Here is a 24,892-nt window from a genome sequence, read left to right as displayed (position 1 = left end):
ATTTAGGCTATACTCCTCTCCTCCTAAAACAAGACCAGGGCCAGGAAGAGACTAACGGAAGATGAAAAAAAAATCAGCTTCAGCTTTTAAAGACTGTTTTAACAGTAGGAAATATACGTAACTGCCTCTTTTCCTCCATATTTTAGGACTAGTGTCAATAAAAGAGGTGGTGAGCATGGGGGAGGGGGGCTTCCTGGCCAAACATCACAGAGCTATAACTTCTTCCAAACCCCAAACCTTACTTCCTGCAATTTATGTAAACAGATCACAGGCCACCCTCTTCAAACTAAATCATAACCCAAGCAAACAGCACAAGATTCTATTTCTGGGTCTGTCATTAACTCACTAGATAATCCTGAGGCTTCAGTCTCTCTACTTTGCTCAAAAACTTAACTACCTAATATTTGGTCCCAAAATCATATCATGTGGTCTAATAAAGAACCCTTTCCCAATTTACACATTTATTTTTACAGAAAACCTGAAAAAGGTATATGAAATTAGATCACACCGTATGTTTAAATACTGAAATTATACGGTATATGAAATTAGATCACATTGTATGTTTAAAGGTATATGAAATGAGATATATGAAATTAGAGGTATACAATATTAGATCACATTATATGTTTAAAGGTATATGAAATTAGATCACATTATATGTTTAAATCACCTTTATTGAATATACATGAAATATGAAAAATCCAAAAGCTAATCTACTGCAAAAATGTTGAACTCTTACATTTTAAGCAACATTTAAAGGTATTCACTAAACAAAGAATAAGTTTTTGGAGGGCTAAAGGCTGTGAGGCTTTAAATTTGAGCTCAGTTATATTTAGAAAACCAAGACGCCACTTCCCTGGATCCTGTATCTTTATCTTGGGCATTTGATTCATGTGCTTTGCCTGGTGTAATTCAAAGCAACAGATCCTACCCATATTGCTGAAAAGTCCACTGAACCTAACAGAACTTACTGGCTGTCAGAGGAATAAAACGCTGTACTGAAACTGAAAAGATAGGAAGCTATAAAGCCTCCACTGCCAGAGATGTTTAACAAAATAAAAATTACCTGCCTCATTCCCAAAGCCAGTAAACAAACCACTGCTGACTTTATAATCATTTCTATCCCATTCCTGGAAATCCTGATTTAGGTGAAACTTGGGAAATCTATTAATTAAAAGTTATCTCAGCTGATTCTGACGTAGTCTGATTCTGGAACTACTGGTTTAGGACAAGGGTAGCAGAACGGTTTCCTATCATTTGTCAATAATGCTCAATAGGTAGTGGCTGCCTGAAGTGCTACAATGAAAAAATAATGTCTAAACACAAGCAGAAATTAGTAGTCTGCCAAGGACATGGTGATGAGCAATTGGTAACATGAAAATCATTTATCTGTCATCCCTGATTCAGTCAGACCACTGAATGGACTGTTTCTAAGAAGACTTCTGAGGTAATTAGAGATCCAGGTCTGGATTATTTACTTTTAACTGGCAGAATCTCCAGCTGACTCTAGAAAGGTAGGAAACAGAAGAACAGACCTGATATATGTACCAGGACTCTTCAAAAGTACTTATTAAGCACCCAGCATTACAAAGAAAAAGAAGACAGTATGACTTTTGCTCTCCAGATGTTTATAATCTTGTTGGAGAAATGAAAATTCTACATAACATAAACGTGGGTTTTTTAAATAAAGTAAATAAAAAGATTTTTGCGCCACTTTGGATAACAGTGGGAGCCAGTGGAAGAACTGAGTGACAGGCCAAAAACAGTCAAGTATGAACCGACTCAAGAGGAAACCAAATGTGGGTTCCTGATCAGTATATGATTAAAGAGATGTATGAAGAAGATTCCATTGGCATCATTTTCCAGGGAAAAAAAATGGGAGACTTTATCATCAAGGCATGATGCATTGGAGGACAAATAATCCATTTCATGTTGTTTCTGTAAACATCTGTCCCTACCACTGGAATATCGAATTAACTTGTTATCTCCCATAATGCCTAGCACATGTTCTACACATAACACTCCAAAATGATTGCTGAATTGTCATAAAAGAAAAAAAAAATCTAGCAGATATTTCAAAAGGAACAGAATTTGGTACAGATAGAGACGTGAAGGGCCAAAGGGGTCAAATTATCCAAAAGGTGGGGAGAGTGGGAAGTGGCTATGGTTCACTTAAAGGAGATTTAAGAAATATAACAACCAAATGCAGTGTATATACCTTATCTGGATCTTGAGTCAACTAAAAACCAACTGTAAAGAGATGTTTTTAAAGAATCAGGACATTTTATTATGAACTGGATATTAGATGATACCTAAAAATATTGTCTATTTTGTTAGATACAATGATGGCATGGGTAATATAAGAAAATATTTACATTTTCTTAAAGATGCATACTGACATAGGAGTGAAAAGACAGTGTCTATGATTTTCTTTGAAATACTTAAAAAAAAAAGGTATTTGAGGCATATGTGGCACCTATCTTAATTTGTTGAATCTCGATGGGTAAAGGGGGGTTCTTCATATTTTATATACTTCTGAATATACTCAAAAGGGCAGTTGGACTAAAGTTGTTTGGTGTTAGTTGCTCAACAATACCAATGGATAATTAATTTTTTTCTTTCTCAGATTTCAGGAAGCTAAGGATGACTAGTACTTCTGAGAAAACAGCCTAGACTCAATCAGAAGAAAATGGGCATTCATTAGTTAGCTCTACTAATAGGAAATCTCTCTGAATCTACTCAAAGAACTTGTTGTAAATTAAGATGAGAACTGAATATGAGCCAAGAGAGTGACTCAGCTGCTAAAAAGAAACAAAATGCAAACTTAGGCTTCATTAGAAGAACAGTATCCAGAAAAGGAGGGTAACAGTACCATGTACTCCTCACTACTTAGTTCACAACTGGAGTATTGTATTCTGAGGGTTTTTTGTTTTGTTTTAATATAGAATTAAAAAATATCACCTATGGAGGGAAACATGTTCTGTTCTGAACACCACATTTTAAGAACACTTACAGGACAGAATCCTTGGAAGGAGGGATATCAAACTAGTGAGGGATCAGAAACCAAATGTCAAGTGTATAATGACTGAAGAAACTGGGTGTGTTTAGCTTGGAGAAGAAAACACTTTCTAGCCTTCCACCTCACCTCTACCATACAGACCAGTGTAATATTTTCCAGAGGATTTCAAGAGTTGTTAATGCACATTCCATAATTAAAGAAGATTGAGATAAACACTTTTTTTCTCTAAATGACTTAAAGTGTTCAATATCCTAAAATGCTTTGTTAATGTCCAAGAAAATGATGATCGGTATTTCTCAAATATGACCATTCATTCATTCATTCAACAAATATTTATTAAGCACCAATTATTAGCCAACCACTCCTCCAAGTGCTGGGGATACAACAACGAACAGTTTTAATATCCTGGAGGATAGTCTGGGGAACAGCCAAGCTGGGTCTCTATTCCTCTAACTTGCACTGTGCTTCCTCATTTCTAAGTCTTTGACTATGCTCTCAGCCTAGAATGCTCCATGTCTAATCTTAATCCAAACACTATCTCATCCACGAAGCTTTTGTCATCATCATAAGCAAAAAACACTCCCTCTTCTCAGTAAACCCATAGCTCTTAGTATCTGTACCCATTTCTTGCTAAGAGACTATGCCTCTTAATTACCTTTGGATCTCTCACAATATCCAGGACAGTGTCTTGCATGCACAGGTACTCAAGAGACACATGCTGAATAATCACCTTCAAATAATTGAAGGATTATCTTGTGAAAGAAGGCAGACTAGGTCTCTACTGTTCCACAGGGAAGAACTAAGAAAAAGAGATGATGTTAGATGCATATTTTGCCTCAATTACAACTAACAACAAACAGGTTACCTTATAGCTATGAGTGACCAAAGGTGTTCTAAAAGTAGCCAAATGACTATATATCAAGTGTTTTAGCGATATATTTCACTGACCTGAATGATTAACTCTTAAAATTCTAGGAACTACTAAATACATATAGTATATATATAGTGTGTGTATATATACACACTATATACATAGTATATATACACTCTATATACTATATACACACTATATACCATATATACACACATATATATGTATATATATACACTGTATATATACTATATATACACTGTATACTATATACTATATATACACTGTATACTATATATACACTGTATATATAGTATATATAGTATATATAAATTCTAGGAATATATATACTATATATACTATATATATAAATTCTAGGAATATATATATATACTATATATACACACTATATACAGTGTATATACACACTGTATATACACACTATATACAGTGTATATACACACTGTATATACACACTATATACAGTGTATATACACACTGTATATACATACTGTATATATACAGTGTATATACAGTGTATATACACACTGTATATAGTGTGTATATACACACTGTATATACACACTATATACAGTGTATATACACTGTATATACACACTATATACAGTGTATATAGTGTGTATATACACCGTATATACTGTATATATAATATACACATATATACACTATATATACACGAGATATATAACATATACACTATATATACTATACATAACATATATACTATATATACTATATATAACATATAAATACTATATATACTATATATATAACATATATCACTGTTTTAGACAAAACTATCTGTAGTAATATTAAAATTCTCAAAATTAAGTTTAAACACGCAACATCCTTTATTAGTACAGTGATGCATCGCTTAACAACAGGGATACTTTCTAAGAAACGTGTCGTTAGGCAATTTCATCACTGTACAAACATCAGAGTGTACTTCCACAAACCTAGATGGTAGAGCCTACTGCACACCTATGCTATATGGTACAGCCTATTGCTCCTAGGCTACAAGCTTGAATGGCATGTTACTGCACTGAATATGGTAGGCAACTGGAATACAAAAGTATTTGTGTATCTAAACACAGAAAAGGTACAGTAAAAATACTGTATAAAAGATGGTATGCCTGTATAGGACACTTACAATGAATGGAGCTTGCAGGACTGGCAGTTGCTCAGAGTGAGTGAGTGAGTGATGAGTGACTGTGAAGGCCTGGGACATTACTGTACACTACTGTAGACTCTATAAACACTGTACACATAGACTACACTAAATTTATTTTTTTAATTACACTACAAGATTATGATGGCTTTGAGGTCACTGGGCAATAGAAATTTTTCAGCTCCATTATAACCTTATGGGACCACCACTGTATATATATGCCCCACAGTTGACCAAAATGTCATTATGTGGCACATGACTGTATAATGGCTATATAATAATGTCTATTATGTATCACACACAGTGTTTAGTATAGAGGATAAGAGTCAAAAAGACACTGTCTCCATCCTGGAAGAATCGATACAATGTTGTTTGATTAAGTTCCCAAAGCAAACCTGAATGCCCAGGTCATCTACCTCAGTAACAAATGCTCATTAGATGAGGAAATTCCTTAAATTTTCAGTATTTTGCAATCAGAGAAATAACTATGAAGTCATCAGCTTCCCTTAAAGCCATCTATTCACATCCCTAAATCCATTAAGTTCTTTGAACAAGCTACCCATTCTGCCTTTCTAGTCGAAAAGAAGAAAACAGAAGAAATCACAGGATACTTCCAGATGCCAAGGACATCTCTGATTTTTCTCCCAAACTAAAAGCTGTAGTCTTTGCTGGCAGGGACCCTGCCTTAGTCGTGTCCCCAGTATTTAGTACTGTGTCCAGGACACAGCAAAAGAGGGAACAGATGAGCAAGCTAATGAGTGAGAGAAATGATGAGTCCAATGTACCTGGATGAAAAACACTACCTTAAAGAAGCACTAACAATTTGGTTTTTTATTAAAAATCTGCCAAGGAATGGAAGCATATAAGTAGATCCTTAAGTTAGTTTTCAGGATTTAAATTGGAGTGCTATTTCTAGATCATTTATTGATAAATAATTACTGTAAGTAAACTTAAGGTCTTCGTTGCTTCCAGGGGACTAAAATTAATTTCTTGATCAGCAGAGCTAAATGACCAACTTCTAATGCAAAGAAAAACCCAAACCACTTAATACACTCACAACTTGACCCATAAGATAATCAATAATTTATCAAACTGATTTGTTAACAAACTGCTTAGAAAGCAAAACAACTTCATAGCATCAAGTGTTTAAACTGCTCTTCGAAAGTCCCAAAATCAGGCTGGGCACTGTGGCTTACACCTGTAATCCCAGCACTTTGGGAGGCGGATCACATGAGGTCTGGAGTTTGAGACCAGCCTGGCCAACATGGTGAAACCTCGTCCCTACTAAAAATACAAAAATTAGCCAGGCGTGATGGTGGGCGCCTGCAATCCCAGCTACTTGGGAGGCTGAGGCAGGAGAATCACTTGAACCCAGGAGGTTGAGGTTGCAATGAGCAGAGATCACGTCACTGCACCCCAGCCTGGGAGACGGAGTGAGACTCCAACTCAAAAAAAAGTCCGAAGATCCACATTTTTCCAAATTCTCACTTGAACCATAAAAATCAAACTGTATACGTTTTCTTTGAGTACAAAAATGATATATGGTCACTGTAGAGAGCTTAGAAAATATATACAGGTTCAAAGAAGAAAATTTAAATTACCCATTATGATGCATTCTCTCCCAGTCTTTTTTTCTATGCAGATATAACTTCTCTATATACTGTTACTCTTCCCAACCACCAGGCAACAGACAACACATCTCCCACTGTGGCAGTAACCTAGGCATCCTTAGCGGAATCATGTTCCAGGGATACTTTTTCAATGTCTAAATTTTATAGATGTATACTTACATAAAACAAGACCAAATCTGCTATTGAGTAATCCTTTAAAGTTTCCCTTAACTCCTGAATTCTACGAAGACAAAGAATGCAGATTCAAGTAAAAATGCTTCCAATGACTAGAAATGGACCTAAATTTAACAAAGGGAGAAACCGCTCCCATTGGTTTTATGTACTCTAAGTCTGATATTATCATATGTTCTGCTCCAAGTAGGCCAGGTCCTTTGGGGTCTATAACCTTCCATTTTTACCTCAAAAATCCAGAGCAAGTTCCTCACCAAAACTTTGTCAGTTTCATACTAAGAGTAAGAAACAAGGAGAATGCAGGGTCTGGGTTCCAGCATCTGCTCCACTACTAAATAACTGAGTGGCACTGAGTCCTACCTAGCTTCTATCTCATCTTCTCCATTTGCCAATAGGAATATCACTATTAACACATATCACAAGGCTGTTATAAGGCTCCAAAATCCAACAGATCAGATAAAACACTTTTGAAAAAATAGTATTCAAATGTAAGGTGGAAATCTTTTGAAAATACACATCCCCTACAATAATATAAAACACGACTTCCTCTGATACACAAAGGTGCCATTTCTGATGGTGACGGCTACCCACGTATACACAGTGGGACAATACCATCACCAGTTCTGTACACAGGGTAGACAAGTAAGGTGTCACAGACTCACAGACCCAACTATCCTAGCAGAAAGAGACGCCATGTATCATTCACCTCCTGCCATAACAGTCTGCTCCATCCTCATTCAGAAAGGCCAACCTGACCCTGATTGCTGCATGTTTGACTGTTGTGTCTGTAATTACCCAAAATTTGATGGCCAAGCCACAGAAACCTTTTAAAGTTAATTTTAATAATTTAATAAGCACCCATGTACCACCAGCCAAAATCTAGAGTCTTTATGATAACCTACTTCCATCATATTGAATCCCCTCTCTCTGTAAGCAAACAAAATTTGCAACAGTTAGTAAGTTCTAGCAGTCTTTCCTTTATTATCCATTCCTCTCACAAATCTGTTCAACACAATAGTGCTAATTGGAAACAAGGCTTATTAGTGGTATCAAAGGTCAGGTCCCAATCTTAAAAAAAAAAAAAAGATTCCAATTTACAAGGTTTTTAATAAGGTCACACTGGCACCACACTCTACCAATCAATCAGAAGATCAATCTTATTTCCTTAGTAAACACTATACCACTGAGGAGGACTCTAGGTAGGAGAATTCCGTTAGAACTTTTTGTTTTATACTCCAGGTGAAAACTCTGACTGAAAGTCAGTTTACTGGGTAAAGCTCATCCTAGAATAGCTGGCCAACTCTATGGAATCCACAGACTCTACATTGATTTGAAGACAATAAAAACAGATATCATGCAGTTTCTGGAGAGACTCTCTAAAAATTCCCACCCAGGCCGGGCCTGGTGGCTCACGCCTGCAATCCCAGCACTTTGGGAGGCCAAGGAGGGAGGAAGAGGCCAAGAGTTCAAGACCAGCCTAGGGAGCCAGCATAGTCAGATCTTGTCTGAATTAAAAATAAATAAATTAGCCAGGTGTGGTGGTAAGCACCTCTAGTCCCAGCCACTTGGGGCGCTAAGGCAGGAGGATCGCTTGAGCCCTGCAGTTGGGAGGTTGCAATGAGCTCTCATGGAGTCACTATACTCCAGCCTGGGTGACACAGCAAGATCTTGTCTCAAAAAAATAAAAATTCCTACCCAAAGACCTAGTCATCTTCAAATTGTTAGCGTTCAATTCAGAACAGAGTTCTCTAAGTCTGTGTTCTAAAAACAGTTCCTCTTATTGCACTCTAAGTTTGAGTCCCACTCTACAAGTATGAGTCTTGTTACAGACTACTTCATCAATTGATGATGGGAAACAAGTCAGACAGTGTGGTATTAATATAGGTCCAATTACATCAAAATCAAATCACTTTAGATTTAGGGTAAAAATTCTTAGAGCAACCAAGTGGCTTAGTAATTATTAGAAACGAGGCCTTTATTAATACTCTCAAGGTCAGAGCTCTTATTTAATATGGTCCTAATTATCTCATATCACATATTCATACTTTTTTTTTTTTTTTTTTTGAGACAATGTCTTACTCCCTTGCCCAGACTAGAATGCAGCGGCATTGCAACCTCGGCCTCCCAGGTTCAAGCGATTCTCCTGCCTCAGCTTCCCAAATAGCTGGGACTGCAGGAACCCACAACCATGCCCAGCTTATTTTTGTATTTTTAGTAGAGACGAGGTTTCACTATGTGGACCAGGCTGGTCTCAAACTCCTGACCTCAAGTGATCCGCCTGCCTCGGCCTCCCAAGGTGCTAGGTTTACAGGCGTGAGCCACCACACCAGGTCATTTTTCCTATATTTTATCTTGTTATAGCACTAAAGTTTGACACTGTATGAGTCTCATTTCCTTTTTGTTTCACCTGTGTTGTCCTGATCCCACAGAATAATGGCCACTTTGAAAGACATCACATTCTCAGGTTATCAGTTGATATACATGTCAAATAGAATGGCAGCCAAAGGTACCTAACTACAAAAGGTTACTTAAAATAAGTAGAATGTCATTGTTATAAATATAAAAACAACATCTGGTTCCATATAACAAAGCTATTTCCATATTCCAACAGATGGCCCACAGTAATAATGCTCTGCTGATCTGGTTATAACAAATTCTATTAAATCAAAAATCCTGTACAGCAGATGCCTTTTCCAATTTCAGAGTAAGTCAATCTCTTTAACCAAAACACTATGCTTTGGTTCTTATTTGTGCACTAAAATCATGTTATGCCAATTAAGATGGTCAAATTTTGTGACAGTTGTTATAAAACGCCACTGTGGTGTTTTCTGGGTTTTGGAGTGGAAGAGGTAAAGAATAACTCCCTCTAGGACTGAAAGGCTAACTGTTCAAAATGGAAAACAAAAATTCACAGTTAAAGGAAGGCTGAGGAGAGAGGTAAAAGTGAGCTTTAGCTGTCTCAAGCCAAGGTTTCTGAATAGTGGCAATGTGGAAAGCTAAGTGACTAACAAAGCCAACAGTGAAGATCAGTGAAAATAATGTAATTTCTGAGCTGAGAAGCTTTGAGCAGGGACAAACAAAAAAATGTCTAAACAATATGTATCTTTGTACACTGTAGTGTTAAGTCCACTTTTAAGAGAAATGCGGATGCGATGTCAAGTTAAAACTGCTGTTTAACTGTTTCCCCAACTACATTCAAAATCAAAGCTTCATATTATATCATGCCCTTACTTGAAATATTATCCTCTATTAATTCATAACACAGTAAACAGAACAGTGTAGTGATTAAGAGCCACAGAGTTCTGAAAATAGACTACAAGGGTTCAAATCCTGGCTCTTTCCATTCCTAGCTATGTTCCCTTAGTCAAATCAACCTCTCTGTGCCCATTTCCTCATCTGTAAAACTACCGTATTTATAAAATTTACAACTACAATAAATTTATAAAATCTACAATATATTTATAAAATCTACTTATAAAATTTATAAAATATTAAGGGTTGTAAGATATGGATAATGAATGTAGAGTACTTAGAACACTTTTAGGCCCATAGTAAGGCTTCAAAAAATGTTAGCTATTATTATCATTATCATCACATGAACTCCATGAAAGTTCTGAAAGAAAAGAAATATGAAATGATTTGTCTAAAACACAGAACAAACAAGTGGCAGAATCTAGGGAAAAAAATCTTCATTTTAAGTCCGGAAGAAAATCAGTGGGCTGACTGCAGTGGCTCACGCCTGTAATCCTAGCGCTTTGGGAGGCCAGGGTTGGTGGATCACTTGAGCCCGGGAGTTAGCAATCAGCCTGGGCAACATAGCGAAACCACTTCTCTACAAAAAATACAAAAATTAGCTGAGCATGGTGGTGCACACCTGTAGTCCCAGCTACTTGGGGGGCTGAGGTGGGAGGATCACTGGGGCCCAGGAGGTTGAGGTTGCAATGAGCCATGATCGTGCCACTGCACTCCAGCCTGGGCAAGAGTGAGACCCTGTCTCAAAAACAAAACAAACAAACAAATAAAAACAGTGATTCTTTGAGTCAGTACATTTTCCAGTCCCTCTAAGTCTCCAGGAAATTACATGAGAATCTTTAAGTTAAAATAGCAGCACAGAGTAGTGGAAATAGCACAAATATGAACTAAGAAGACCTACCTGCTCCACCAATTACTTAAGTGTACAACCCTAAGCAGGTCACCTAAACTTCAAATTGCTCATCTTAAGATGTTCTGCCTTTATCACAGGGTTGTTGAGATCAAATTAGAGAATGTATGAGAAAATGTATATAAACCAATAAAACACTATATGAATGTTCAAGGGCCATGTCTTATTCATCTTTATATCCCCAATGCTTAGCAAAATGCATGGCAGAGGTTATAATCTAAAAGAAGGCCATGTGAGGGGTTGGCAGGGTGAAGATTCAATGAAAATGGGGAGGAGTTTAAAAGAATTAAGAAACTTGACCAGGCGTGGTGGCTTACACCTGTAGTCTCAGCACTTAGGGAGGCCGAGGCAGGCAGACCACTTGAGGTCAGGAGTTCGAGACCAGCCTGGCCAACATGGTGAAACCTCGTCTCTACTAAAAATGCAGAAATTAGCCGGGCATGGTGGTGCACGCCTGTAATCCCAGCTACTGTGGAGGGTGAGGTGGGAGAATCGCTTGAACCTGGGAGGCAGAGGTTGCAGCGAGCCGAGATGGCGCCACTGCACTCCAGCCTAGGCGACAGAAACTCTGTCTCAAATAATAATAATAATAATAATGAAAGAATAAGAAACTCAAATGCCCATCAACTAAAGCAATGGCTATCAACGCAGTATATACATACAGTGGAATATTATTTGGCAATAAAAAGGAATGAAATACTGATACATGCTACATGGATGGGCCTTGAAACATATGCAAGTGAAAGTCAGACACAAAAGACCGTATGTTGTATGAAATGCCCACAACAGGCATTTGGAATTATCAACATCTCTACAAGATTGTAAGTACATTAGTGGCTGCCTGGAGGTGAGGGTACGGGGAGTGACTGCCAATGGGTACAAGGCTTCTTTTTGAAATGCTGTCCTAAAAATGACTGTGGTGATGGTTGCACAACTCTGTGAATACACTAAAAACCACTGACTTGTATACTTTAAATGTGTGAATGAAATGGTATGTGAATTATACTTCAAGAAAGCTTTTTAAAAAAAGAATAAAAGTTTAAGGAGAGAAGCGTTAAAGTATAAAATCACTGGCTTTGGAACATAAGTTTGTTTCCTTTTTAAGGAAATACTAATAATTACCATATCAGATCCTAATGTCTCTACAAATCCTGTGAAAAACAAATCTGGCATCTATTCTTACCCCTCCTTTCAAATTTCTCTCTAAGTTTACAAATTATCTCTTCTGGTTTAATTCAATTGTCTCTTCATTGTAGTCACTGTTTCTGAACTTCTACACCGCATTTGAAACTGTCAACACCCTGCCCTTGTAGAAAATCTTCCTATCCTGGAAATGATGCACTTTCTGGTTCTTCTCAGAATGCTATCAGCCTATTACAGGACCCAAAATTCCAAACCTCAAAGCTCTTTCTTCATTATACTACTACCCTCCCAACACACATCTACTGATGTGTTTTACTAGCATCTATATCCCTGGTCAGTGCAAAATCTACCTTTCATCTAACCGTTCATTGTATATGGGAATAATTACATGCATAAGGTTAAGCAACTTGCCCAAAGTCCCTTCTGATTTTAATACCTTATTATGAAGATTTAATGAATTAAACAAACGTAGGCGCTTAGAACAATATCTGCCATACAGTAAGTAAATGTTAGCTATTATTTTATTCCTACAACCACTATCTTATATCAGACCCTCATCAGCTTATTCCTAAAATTCTCCATAAGCATTCTAATCAGTCTCTCCACTCCCAGGACACTCAGCTAATACAAAAACCTTCCTCAGGAACAAGATGCATCATCTTACTCTCATTCTTTAGAACCCATTGTGGTACCCTATCAAACTAAACCCTCTATCCTTGAAAGATCCTCCATCAATACCCCCTCACCAATCCTAAACTCATTTATTATCATTCACCGACACAGATGATCTGACAGTCAAGCTCCTTGATATCATTTGTACATTGCCACTTCTCTCGCTTTGCACAGGCCCCTTCACTCTCCCGAAATACACCTCTTTCCCTTTGGAAATTTGTATCTTTCTCAAATGTCCCTTACACTTTTGACCTTGGTTGTACTGTTATCCCAAGGAGAAGTTTGATGCAGTTTGATAATTCTGAATGATGTACATGTTTCCCGAACAGAAAAAGAAACTGTTCTTTCGATATAAGTTGAAGCTTTCCAAGAGACCACGTATCTTATTCGTCTCTTCATACAGACTTCACACATAGATAACACGTACTTTACAGAAGTACACAAATGCTGACTTACCAAAAAAAAAAAACAAAAAGCCTCAGTATGTATCAGAACAACATTCTCCATTTTCCACTGCCCCACCCATACTTAGCATAATGAAAAGATATAATCTAAAATCTATATTTAAATATTTTCATTCTACATAGAAGGAAAGGGAATATACGAACTGTACCAGATAAAAGAAAAAAATGTCAAAAATATACTCAAAGAATGTACAATGTGAAAAACAAAGTGAGAATGCAGGCCACTTTGGAATCTAATAAGTGACTTTGAAACATTAAGTTTTTTTATTTTACCCAAACTAATGAACAAAAAAGAGCCAAAATAAACACGTTCTAGCCTTATCCAAAAAAAATCTAATGAAAGCATGAGAAACTTCCCAGTTTTGTCCTCAGCAGCACAAAACCAAGAAGATTCACCTCAATTCTGAGACAAAAGCAAAAAGAGAAATCCTCCTATTTATCTAAGAAACTAAAAAATTTAATCACATCTATATGATATATGCCACTCAGAAAAAGAGAGAGGAGTTACTGCTTTTCTATAAATATTTGCTAGGGACCAGGAGGAATAGGCTTCTCTCACTGTTACTGCGGGAACAATCTGTGGTCTCAAAACAGCAAAACAGAAGATGGAAACCCTAATCTGGAAGAGACATTAAGAAAAAAACTACTCAAACCATGTTTCAAACCAGTTTCAAAAAAACAGAGTGCAATGGGTACTCAACAGAGTAAGAGGAAAAGTGAAGCAAAAGAGCTTCTACAAAATAAGTGACTAGGTGAAACTAGTGCTGCCTTGTGAGAAAAAGAGCTATGCATATAACGCTCCTATGACATCACGCTTTTTCACTGGGAAACAAAACAGAAGGAAGAAAACACACACAAATAAATCTCAGAAAAAGACCAAAAAGGTGCCCACCAATCTCTAACTCCTTCAGGAATTAGAGTGAATGGCTCTAACTCATTCAGGAATCCAACCAGGGACAACACAGACGTGGAATGCACCAACACGGAATAGTAAAACCTTTGCTAACCAGACACACAAAAAGTAAAACAGAGAAATGAAAACTATACACCTGAATGCATCCGTAGCAAGCGCTTATTCTCTATGATTAAGCAACAGAGAAAAGAATAAGAGCAGCTAATGGAAGAGGAAAAAAGATGTTAATGAAACTAAGCCCTGTTATGTCCCCTACTGGCCTCAATTTCAGAGTACAACTCTTGATTCTTCATCTAACCAACAGTCGGCTTCGGCAAAGCAAACTGACCCTAACACCTTCCACGCCACCCGGAGGAAATCACAGAGGAAAAACCATCCCGTTAACCTCCCTCCTCACCAGCTGCAAAAATGGAGCTGGGAGGGGGGGCGGGAGACACTCTACCACGTGGGCAGGATGCAACACACACAGGACAGCAACACGTCCGCATGGAACGGCTGCCTTTGCCCTAATCCCAGCAAAGGACACAGACACAGGATGGGCGGGAACGCAGGCACCCTCGCATGGGCCTCCTCTCCCCAAAGGGCCACTCCAAGGCGTGAGGTACACCCCGCCCTGCCGGCAGAAAAGCGCCCCCAAGCTTAAAGGGAAGAAGACGCAGAGTGCCGGGGTCGGGGGCTAGCCCAGGCCAGGGGACAGGTCATGGAGGAAAGGAGACGGTCGCTGCCCTCGGACTAGGCGCCCCCGGGATCCACGTCTGGTTCCCCGGGGCCCCGCCTGGGGGAGGGGCGGGAGACGTGAAGCCGCTGCTTCCCAGCTGAGGGGCAGCAGCAGCTGAGAAGCGCCGCGGGGGAGGGAGGGACCCAGCCCTCGGCGTCCGCCAGGCCCCAGCCGGGGCCCAGGCCCCGTGCCCCGCCCGCCGCCCACCCCGCAGCGCGGCTGCGGCTAGAAGAGAGAGGGCGTCTCGCGGAGGGCAGCCCCTGCCTCCGTCCCGGGAGATGCCACAGCCCCGCCTCCTCGCTCGCCGCCCAGGCCCGGCCGCCCTGGCGGGGGGCACTTACCTCAGGCTGCGCAGGCCGGGACGGCCCGGCCGAGCCCCCGGCCGCTCCGTGCGTCTCCGCCCCCCCCCGGGAAAGGTCCCAACGGTGCCTACTGCGAGCGGTCGAGGCCCCGAGCAGCGCCGAGAGCGGCGGCGGCAGCAAGAGCAGCCAACATCCGGGGCCGCGCACCCGGAACTACTTCCCGACCCGCATCCCCCGCCCGCCCTCGCCGCCACCGCCTCCTGCGACGTCGCTGCGCGGCCGGCCCGGCGTCAGCGGCGTCAAGTCCCTGCGCGGTCACGGTCGCTTCGACGCATGCGGGATCCCTCCGCTGGGACAAGTAGTGCCCTGAGACTCCAGGGGCTCTGCCTCGGCGCAGCCGGTGTCATCTAGCTGCCGGCAGTTCTGAGCGACTTGGGGTCCTTGTGCCTCGGAGTGGCGTCTGGGAGCAAAGGCGGCGGAGGCAACCCCGCAGTTGAGGACAGTAGGGATCGGTGGCTTTGGACCCTGCCCACGGATACCTGGGGCCCCATGCCCCGAAGGAATAGTGCCTTCTGCCCTCCCCCGCCCCCCAACCTCCGCCACCTCACCGAAGTGCCCGGCACCTTAGCCTCCTCTCCAGGAAAGCGGACGCCTTTTCCGACCTGGCACACCGCGGATTCCGTGACCCCCAACAAAGGCGCCTTGGACCTTCAGGACACCCCTCCTTTCAGAACTTCATGAGTCCCAGGTGCTAGACTCATGTCTGCGGAGGCCTTTCCCGTGTCTGGTCTTACTTTCTTTCTTAAAGGAGTTGGACCTCTAAAGGCCCTTCTAATTCTCAAGGTAGCTACCCAGGTTATGGTACTACTATCAGTAGGTGGAGCGTTTAGAAGGGTAGTTTGGTCGACGAGTGAACTTTGGAATTTACTTCTACGTCAGTCTTCACTGATTCTTTCTCTAAACTATTAGCACTGATAATCTGCCCTATAATTTCACACTTAATTACATTCCAGTGTAGTATTTGCTGTTGCTTCATTCGCGTTAGTCACATATTCCCCTGCAGCGCCAAACACGCTTTTGAACTCACAATGGGTGGCTCAGTATTTGGAGACTTAGATATTTGTTAGATGAATACTAGGCTGATTGGATGAGAGGTAAAGGAGAGGCATGAGTGAATTGGCCCTGGGTACTTTTTTGACATAGTCTCAAGGGGTTCAGATAAAGACCTCCAGCAGATCTGAGCACACAATTCCTTCAGTAAACATTGAACACCTGCCGTTTGGTCAAGCATTTCTAGGCACTGGAGATTCAAAGTATTCACATATTCCTTTTCTTTATAAGACTAGCAAGATTCTGAAGATTCATGTACTCATTCACTCAACAAATATTTGCCAATCACTACTAAGGTTGCCAGACACTATTTTAGTGCTTGGGATGTATCAGTAAACAGAAGAGAGAGAGAAAACAAATACCCTTCCCAGTTGGAGCTTTCATTCTAGTATAGGGAGAAAGATGATAAACGTAAGAGAATTATGTAATATGTTAGAAGGCATATGGGGAAAAAAAAATACACCAGGGTAAGGGGTATGAGGAAAACTGGAGGAAGGGGGTTTGCAATTTTTTTTTAAGAGGGAATCCTGCTCTCCCTCCCAGGCTGGAGTGCAGTGGCGCGATCTCGGCTCACTGCAACTCCCGGATTCAAGCGATTCTCCTGCCTCAGCCTCCTAAGTAGCTGGGATTACAGGCGCGCGCTACCACGCCCGGCTAATGTTTGTATTTTTAGTAGAGATGGGGTTTCACCATGTTGGCCAGGCTGGTCTCAAACTCCCGAACTCAAAAGTGATCCGCGCTCTTCGGCCTCCCAAAGTGCTGGGATTACAGGCCTGAGCCACCGCGCCTGGCCTGCAATTTTAAATAGAGCCGTCAGCATGGGCCTCATTTATAAAATGACTTTAAATCGGAGACCTGAAAGAGCTGAGGGAGTCAGCCATGCAGTTGTCTGGGGAAGTGTCCCAGGCAGAAGGAACAGCTAGCTGGTGGAAAGGCCTGGAGACAAAAGCCTCGGGAAGTGTTAAAAATAATGAGAAGGCCAGGACGGTTGGAGCAGTGAGCAAATGGGAGCCGAATGAGGAGATAAGATCAGAGAGAGGGGTCTCAAGTAGGGAGCTGTAGGAATCTCGGCTGAAACAGAACCACTGCTGGGCTTTGAACAGAGGAGTGATAGGATCTGACTCGTGCTTTCAAAAGATCACTCTGGCCGCCGTGCTAAGAGCAGAACTAAGAGGACAATGGTGGAAGCCAGAGGCTCCATTACCCAGGTACAGAATGATGGCTTGAACTAGATAGTAGCAATGAGTAAGATAAATAAGATGCAGTCTCAGCTGGGCACAGTGGCGCTTGACTGTAATCCCAGTTATTAAGGAGGCTGAGGCAGGAGGATAGGATCACTTGAGCCCAGGAGTTCAAGTGCAGCCCGGGCAACACAGCAAGCCCCCATCTCTAAAAAATAAATAACGTACAGTCAGTCTACGGTCTCCCAACACTTAGGGAGGCAGAGGCGGGAAGATTGCGTGAGCACAAGAGTTCAAGACCAGCCTGGGCAACATAAGGAGACTGTCTCTACAAAAATAAAAAAATTAGCCGGCAGGGTGGTGTGCATCCGTGGTCCCAGCTATGTGGGAGGCTGAGATGGGAGGATTGGGCCCAAGAGGTCAAGGCTGCAGTGAGTTGTGACTGTGCCACTGCACTCCAGCCTGGGTAACAGAGTGAGACCCTGTCTTTAAAAAAAAAAAGAGAGAGAGAGAGAAAGTAGACTTAGCTCCAAGTCTGGAGCTTTTGGGTTTTTTTTTCTTTATAAAAATTTTTTAACTTTATAGAAATGGGATCTCACTATGTTGCTCAGACTTGTCTTGAACTCCTGTTTAGCACCACCTCTTACAAGCGTTGGGCAGCTCCGCTCCTCTCACTTGTCTGGAATTCTAAGGCACTTCCCTGAAGTGCTCATCCTGAGCTAATATGGGATAGGGCTGGAGAGAGAACAGAGGTGGATAGCTGCCAGAATGAGGTGGGAAGGTGGGGATCAGCAGCCTTTGGGAAGGAAAGAAGTATGAGTCCCAGGGTATTAAAAGGTGGAGGGGCGATAAAATTTATTACATATGGGATTCATGCTAAATGAGTAGATTTTAGCTTCTCTTGCCACAATAAACAAAAAAATGGATAACTGTGTGAGATGATGGCTCTGTTAATTTGCTTCACTATAGTGACTTTTTGACTATCCCATAACATCATGTTGTGTACCTTAAATATATAGATTAAAAAAAGTGGAGGAGTATCTCTCCTCAAAAAAAAAAAAAAAAGAAAGAAAGAATAAAGCAGGCCGGGCATGGTGGCTAACGCCTGTAATCCCAGCACTTTGGGAGGCCCAGGTGGGAGGATCACTTGAGCTCATGAGGTTGAGACCAACCTGGGCAACAAAGTGACACCCTGACTCTAAGAAAAATAAAAAATAAATTAAAAGCAAGGATGGCCATAGCAGCAGGGGGAATTCTGGAACATTGTGAGGAGGAAAAGCTTAAAGCCTAGATTGAGAAGGCAGACCTAGATTCAAGTCTAATATTCCATAGCTTACTTCCTTTGTGCCTACATCAGTTATTTAGTTTCTCTTAGCCTCTGTTTCCCTGCCTCTAATATGGGAACAATAATCATAGCTATGTAGCAAAAGAGACCATGCACAGGCTGCCAAAAATAAAGGTCCCCAGGACAGCTGTTATTATTTATAAGGTCCCAGTGTCAGCACAGAAAAGAGTATAGTAGTTGACTGTCTTGGGAGACGGGAGTGGACTAGAAGGGAGGGTGCAGAGCAGGATAGCCTTCAAAGAGGAGATATTATCCAGCTCAAGGGACAGATCCTTAAAAGACACAGATTGCCCAGAGGAATGAGGTAGTGGTTTTATTGTTTTGTATTGTTTGCAATCTTGTCCTAGCTTCATCTGAATTCTGAATTCTCTGAAAGGAACACAGCCCAGAGCTGGGCTGCAATAGCCCTACAAAAACCTTGATTGGACACTGGCAGTGCTTCAACAGCTGAGTGTTCGACACTTCACATGACCTAGACGCTAAGATAAATGAGCCTTCACCTGATCCTTTTCTCCCTCTGTATTTATTGTAAGAGGAAATCAGAAAATGAGAAATGAATTTAAAATGAGCCAAGACTTGCAAGAGGGAGAGGGAAAAACACGAGAGAGCCCCTCCTATTATTCCTAGCCCGGGAAGAGCCTTCCAGATTTCCTGGGTATCTTTATCTAATATTTTATAATTCTTGAATTAGGTTTTTTAAAAGGCTATATGTAGGCCATCTGAGAGGTCTCAGCACTACTAACTGCTATTTAAGGAAAATGCTTGGGCGTTGGTCACTATGCACACTTAAATAGCATTCAATAATCATTTAGCAAGCACCTACTCTATACCAGATGTTGTACTAAATACCAAGGAGTCAAAAGAAAATAAAACAGAAGCAGACATGTAAACAGTTAATCCCAATGCAATTTGGTAGAAATTTATACTTGTGCCATGGAAACAGAAAAGAAGCAAAGCTTAATTCTGTCAAATTGGATGAGGTGGAGGGTGGGGCACAGTCACTGGGGCCAAAGAAAGCTTCATCCTTAAAAGGTAAAGTTAAGGCTAAATTTTAATAAATGAGCAGGAATTTGCCATGCAGAGATAGAAGCAAGACTGGGAGTAGAGAAAGACAATTGGGGGCAGAGAACAGCTTGTGCAAAGTCAAAGAGGTTGGGTAGATACAAGAAAAGTAGAGGCCACAGAAGTGATAGTCTTATAAGTAGTCATTAAATATTGGTGGCTGATGGCAATAACTAACTCATGCAGCTAGACCACATCACTCTATGTAAACCATCAAGTTCCTGTCCTCTGGTAGCTTGGTGTTAACTTCAGATTATATCAGTAAAGGCAAAATGTGATCCTTCCCAAAGACTCTACTACTTAATCATTATTAGTAGAAAGGAGTAGCTTAGTTTATTTTTTCCCAGTAGAAGGCATTAGCCTAAAATACTTTTTTTTCCTAGGCTGTCAATGATTTTGCACTAGTGCATTCATAACAATCTGCCATCCCCCACCTGCAACCCATCTCCATGTTCCTTGTAACCACCTGGTTCAAACCTTGGCTTACCTCCACTTTTAGAATCAGCCAAGCTAATTAAAAGCACAGTGAAAGACACAAAGGCACCAAGACAGCTGAGCAAACATTAACAAATGCGTAAGTAAATAAAGTACTTGTATTATGTGTAAGCAATGGTGCAGATGAAACTTGGGTGGCACTAGGAAGGGTGAGTCAGAGGATGTTCAAACAGAGTAGGATCAAGGAAAATCTCTCTGCCAGTTAGTTAGCAATATCTTTTGGGATGATAGAAAGGAACCTGGTTAGCAGGAAAAAGTAGCCAAGGTTTGCAGCCCAAAGGAGCCTGAAACTCTGGTACAAACTCGGTAGTAAGAAACAATTATTTAAAGTTGCAAAGATAATTGGCTTACTTCATGCCTGATGAGCTAAATAAGAACCATCAAGAAACCCCAATGCTAGATGGAGTTTGGTGGGGGAATAGTTAACATTTACTGTTCTTTGTGTGAGTAGCAACACAATAGGCCCTTTGCATCTGTTTGGTTTTTTTAATCCTTACAGTAAAACTACAAGATGGTCATCATGTAAAAGAAGAGGAAACAGGCTCAGTACTTTAAGTGTCAGAGGCAGGATTTGAAGCCAAAATTGTCTGATCCTAAGCCCTCTCTCCTGCCTTCAAAGACTCTAAACCAGCGGATTGTTTACACCAATATGCAAGTCTTAAGGTCCTGGGTGAGGCACTGTGAGAAGGTGTGTTTACATCCAAGTGTCACAAATAAAGGGTAAAGAGACCCTGTGGAAGACTATATAATTGTTCCCAAACACTTATTGTGCCTTCCAGAATTGGACTGTAATTTCCTATTGACAGCAGGCTTGGCTGTGTGACTTGTATTAGCTAATGAAATGTGAGTGGCAGTATGAGCCACTTCTAGCTGGAAGCTCTCAGTCAACATGCTGCACCATGTTTTCCTTTCCTGCTGTCCTCAAGACGAGCAACGTTCTGGATAGAGGCTAATCCATCAGCCTCAGTCCCAGAGTGAAGACAATGTGCAGCAAAGCCACAGCTGACCTGGGAAGGACACAGCATAAGCGAGAAAAACAACCTTTGCTGATTAGGCCACTGAGATTTTGGGGTTGATACCATAGCATAACAGAGCCTATAATGACTAATGCAGACACTTTCTGAATCTTGCTCTTTAGTGACACAAATTTCTGGTGTCATCTTCAGGTAGAAAGATTGCTTGGGGATTATGAGAAAATATAGAGAATGGGATGATTGGTGTAGTATAGTGAAAGGCTTTAAAATACAGTATTTGAGGTATTTGAGGCAGGGCATGGTGGCTCACACCTGTAATCCCAGAGCTTTGGGAGGCCAAGGCATGAGGATTGCTTGAGGCTAAGAGTTAGAGACCCGCCGGGAGTGGTGGCTCATACCTGTAATCCCAGCACTTTGGGAGACCAAGGCGGGTGAATCACCTGAGGTCAGGAGTTCAAGACCAGCTTGGCCAACATGGTGAAACCCCGTCTCTACTAAAAATACAAAAATTAGCTGGGCGTGGTGGTGCATGCTTGTAATCCCAGCTACTCAGGAGGGTGAGGCAGGAGAATTGCTTGAACCCAGGAGGCAGAGATTGCGGTGAGCCGAGATTGTGCCACCACACTCCAGTCTGGGCGACAGAGCAAGACTCTGTCTCAAAAAAAAAAAGAGAGAGAGAGAGAGAGAGAGACCCTACCTTGAGCAACATAGTGAGACAGTGCCTCTAAATAAAAATAAAATAAAATAAAAATACAGAATTTGAAACTCAGTCAGTCTTGATCTGTGGGCTCAGACAACCCTTTATAAGTGCCATGGACCATGTCATGCCCCAGAAGGTGGGGAACTTACAAAGAATGTTAAGATACAGCTCCTGTTTTTCTTTTCTTTTATTATTATTATTTTTAATAGAGGCAAGATATCATTATGTTGCCCAGACTGGTCTCGAAATCCTGGCCTCAAACAATCCTCTTGCCTCAACTTCCCAAAGTGTTGGAATTATAGGTGTGAACTACCATGCCCAGCACAGTCCCTGTTTTTGAGATAAGGGCCATGATCATTTGCTTCTATACCTAGCAACCCATCACTGTATGTGGCAGCCTGTAGGCCCTAAATAAGTAAATTTTTGTCAAATTAATGCTATGGAATAATCTGGAACTATAACTGAAGTCTCCTAACTCCCCACAAAGGCTCTTCCTGTGTTGTGACATATTGCTAACTTGGGTTAAGGGATTATTAGTAGCTAATTTTTATATAAAATATTATGTGTACCTAATTTATTTGAAATGCCAGATAAATGAAAAATATCTGGAACAATAGGATCTGCAGGCCCTGGAGCATGGTAAATATTCAGTAAAGGCACTCAGTCCTCTATGAAGGAATCACAAAGCATGGAAGACACTGAAGATCCCAAAGGATTTGGCAATGAGAAATCTAGCTTGAAGTGCACTGGGGACCAAGTTTTTAATGGGACCAGATTAAGAGAACATGTAGGTGAAGGTTAAATTTAGGTAAACAGGCTGGGCACAGTGGCTCACACCTGTAATCCCAGCCTTTGGGAGGCAGAGGCGGGTGAATCGCTTGAGCCCAGGAGTTCAAGACCAGCCTGGGCAACATGGTGAAACTCTGTAGTCGCGGCTGCTTGGGATGCTGAGGTGGGAGGATCACTTGAGCCCGGGAGTTTGAGGCTGCAGTGATTTGTGTTCGTGCCACTGCATTCCAGCCTGAGCAACAGAGAAAGTACCTTGTCTCAACAAAAAAATTTTTTTTTTAAATTAGACAAACATAGGTGCAAAGTCCTAAGTCTTAACACTTTCCAGACATTTCCAAAGCTTACTGGGCAGTAATTGAAAAACCACCTGTGGAATGTCCTTGATGCAAGCATTGAAGAGAGTCCTGAGAACTAATTAGGACTGCTCAGATCTGTGGATCAGTTCTTCAAAACTAGGAAGAAATTCAACCTGTTGTTTCTACTATTCACTTAAGAAGTGACAATACTGCAAACATAACAGGCATCTAATTCTGGAGTATGACAGTGTTGGCATAATTAGAATTTGAGGGCCAGGCACAGTGGCTCACGCCTGTAGTCCCAGCACTTTGGAAGGCTGAAGCAGGTGGATCGCTTGAGTCCAGGAGTTCTCAACCAGCCTGGGCAACATGGAAAAACCCCATCTCTACAAAAAATACAAAAATTAACTGGACGTGGTAGCACACACCTGTAGTCCCAGCTACAAGGTGGGAGGATCACTTGAACCCAGAGGTTGAGGCTGCAGTGAGCCTGATCATGCCACTGCATTCCAGCCTGGGCAACAGAGATCCTATCTCAAAAAAAAAAGTGTGAGAGAGATGAAACAAGACTGGCAAAATGTTGATGTCTGTAGAAGTTCAGAGGAGGGAACGATGGCTTCCGTCAGAATCAGGAAACAGAAAAAGAAGTAATATTTTATATTAATAAATCCATGTAATGTAAGAGTTGGAGATTATCCTCCTCATTTTGTAGGCAAGGGAAACTGAGGTCACTTTGCTAGTGAATGGCAATATAAAGACTTGAGCATCAATTCATGACTTTGAAATCCCTCCTTTTGCTAACACACCACACAGACTGCTTAAATATGTCATCTCATATTGTATTTCAGTGAAAATGAAGAAGAGTTGCTTTGCTACGTAAAGGAAACTTATTTGTAATTCCTATATCTTTCACCTGTCCTAAAGGATCTCATTTCCACCTTTTAGCAACTATTTTGAATACTTACTGACTTATGCTGTTTTCATTATATCTCATCTAAGTTCATGATTCATCCATGGCTTGCCCCCACTTTAATATGGTAGAATAAATAAGAAATGTTTCTTTTTGCAATGATTCTTAAAGCAAAATATGCTAAAAAGGCATGTGCACACACACACACACACACACAAAGTTTCTTTTAATGTACTTAAGTAAAGTGTTTCCCTTTTTAACTATTTAGCAGTTAATTTATGGCCTATACTATGCCCACTGCCCCCCATCAGATCTCTTTTTCTGCAGTGTTAAGTATAGCCAAGCTTAACTCTTCTAGTGGGGTTTCTTGTTCCATGCTACCATGAAATATACCACCCTTATTTCTACAAATTTCATCTGGAGTTGATCTTTTTCTAAAATGAAATTTGCTAGAAATGCTGGTGAAATGAATATGTATTTATTCAGTAAATATTTATTAAGTGCTAATTCTAGGTTAGGTATTGTGCTAAGGGCTGGGAGTACAAAGATAAAAGCAGTAGCTAGGGGGCAGTATAGCATAATAGCAATTAAGAGTAAGGGCTCCCGGCCAGCATGGTGGCTCACGTCTGTAATCCCAGCACTTTGGGAGGCTGAGGCAGGCGGATCACTTGAGGTCAGGAGTTCAAGACCAGCCTGGCCAACATGGCAAAACCCCGTCTCTACTAAAAATACAAAAATTAGCCGGGTGTAGTGCCACGTGCCTGTAATCCCAGCT

General features: G+C 41.0%; 1 protein-coding gene across 6 annotated transcripts in view; it reads right to left on the bottom strand.

Moving 5' to 3' along the window:
- Positions 1-24,892, bottom strand: part of FOXJ3 (forkhead box J3) — a 202,879-nt gene that overhangs the window by 144,425 nt on the left and 33,562 nt on the right. The window contains exon 1 of one of the 6 annotated variants that reach the window (XM_019016587.4): positions 15,864-15,882. The exons of 3 other annotated variants lie outside the window; for them this stretch is intronic. The gene's annotated coding sequence lies outside the window, so the exon portion shown is untranslated. Of the gene's footprint in view, positions 1-3,674; positions 3,694-15,294; positions 15,383-15,863; positions 15,883-24,892 lie in introns of those variants that run through there. 2 more of the 6 variants (XM_019016579.4, XM_055392971.2) reach the window with 2 other exon arrangements.

Source organism: Gorilla gorilla, chromosome 1 (genome assembly GCF_029281585.2).
Source record: "Gorilla gorilla gorilla isolate KB3781 chromosome 1, NHGRI_mGorGor1-v2.1_pri, whole genome shotgun sequence".
Taxonomy (NCBI): Eukaryota; Metazoa; Chordata; class Mammalia; order Primates; family Hominidae; genus Gorilla; species Gorilla gorilla.
This window is presented reverse-complemented; position numbering and strand designations above follow the sequence as displayed.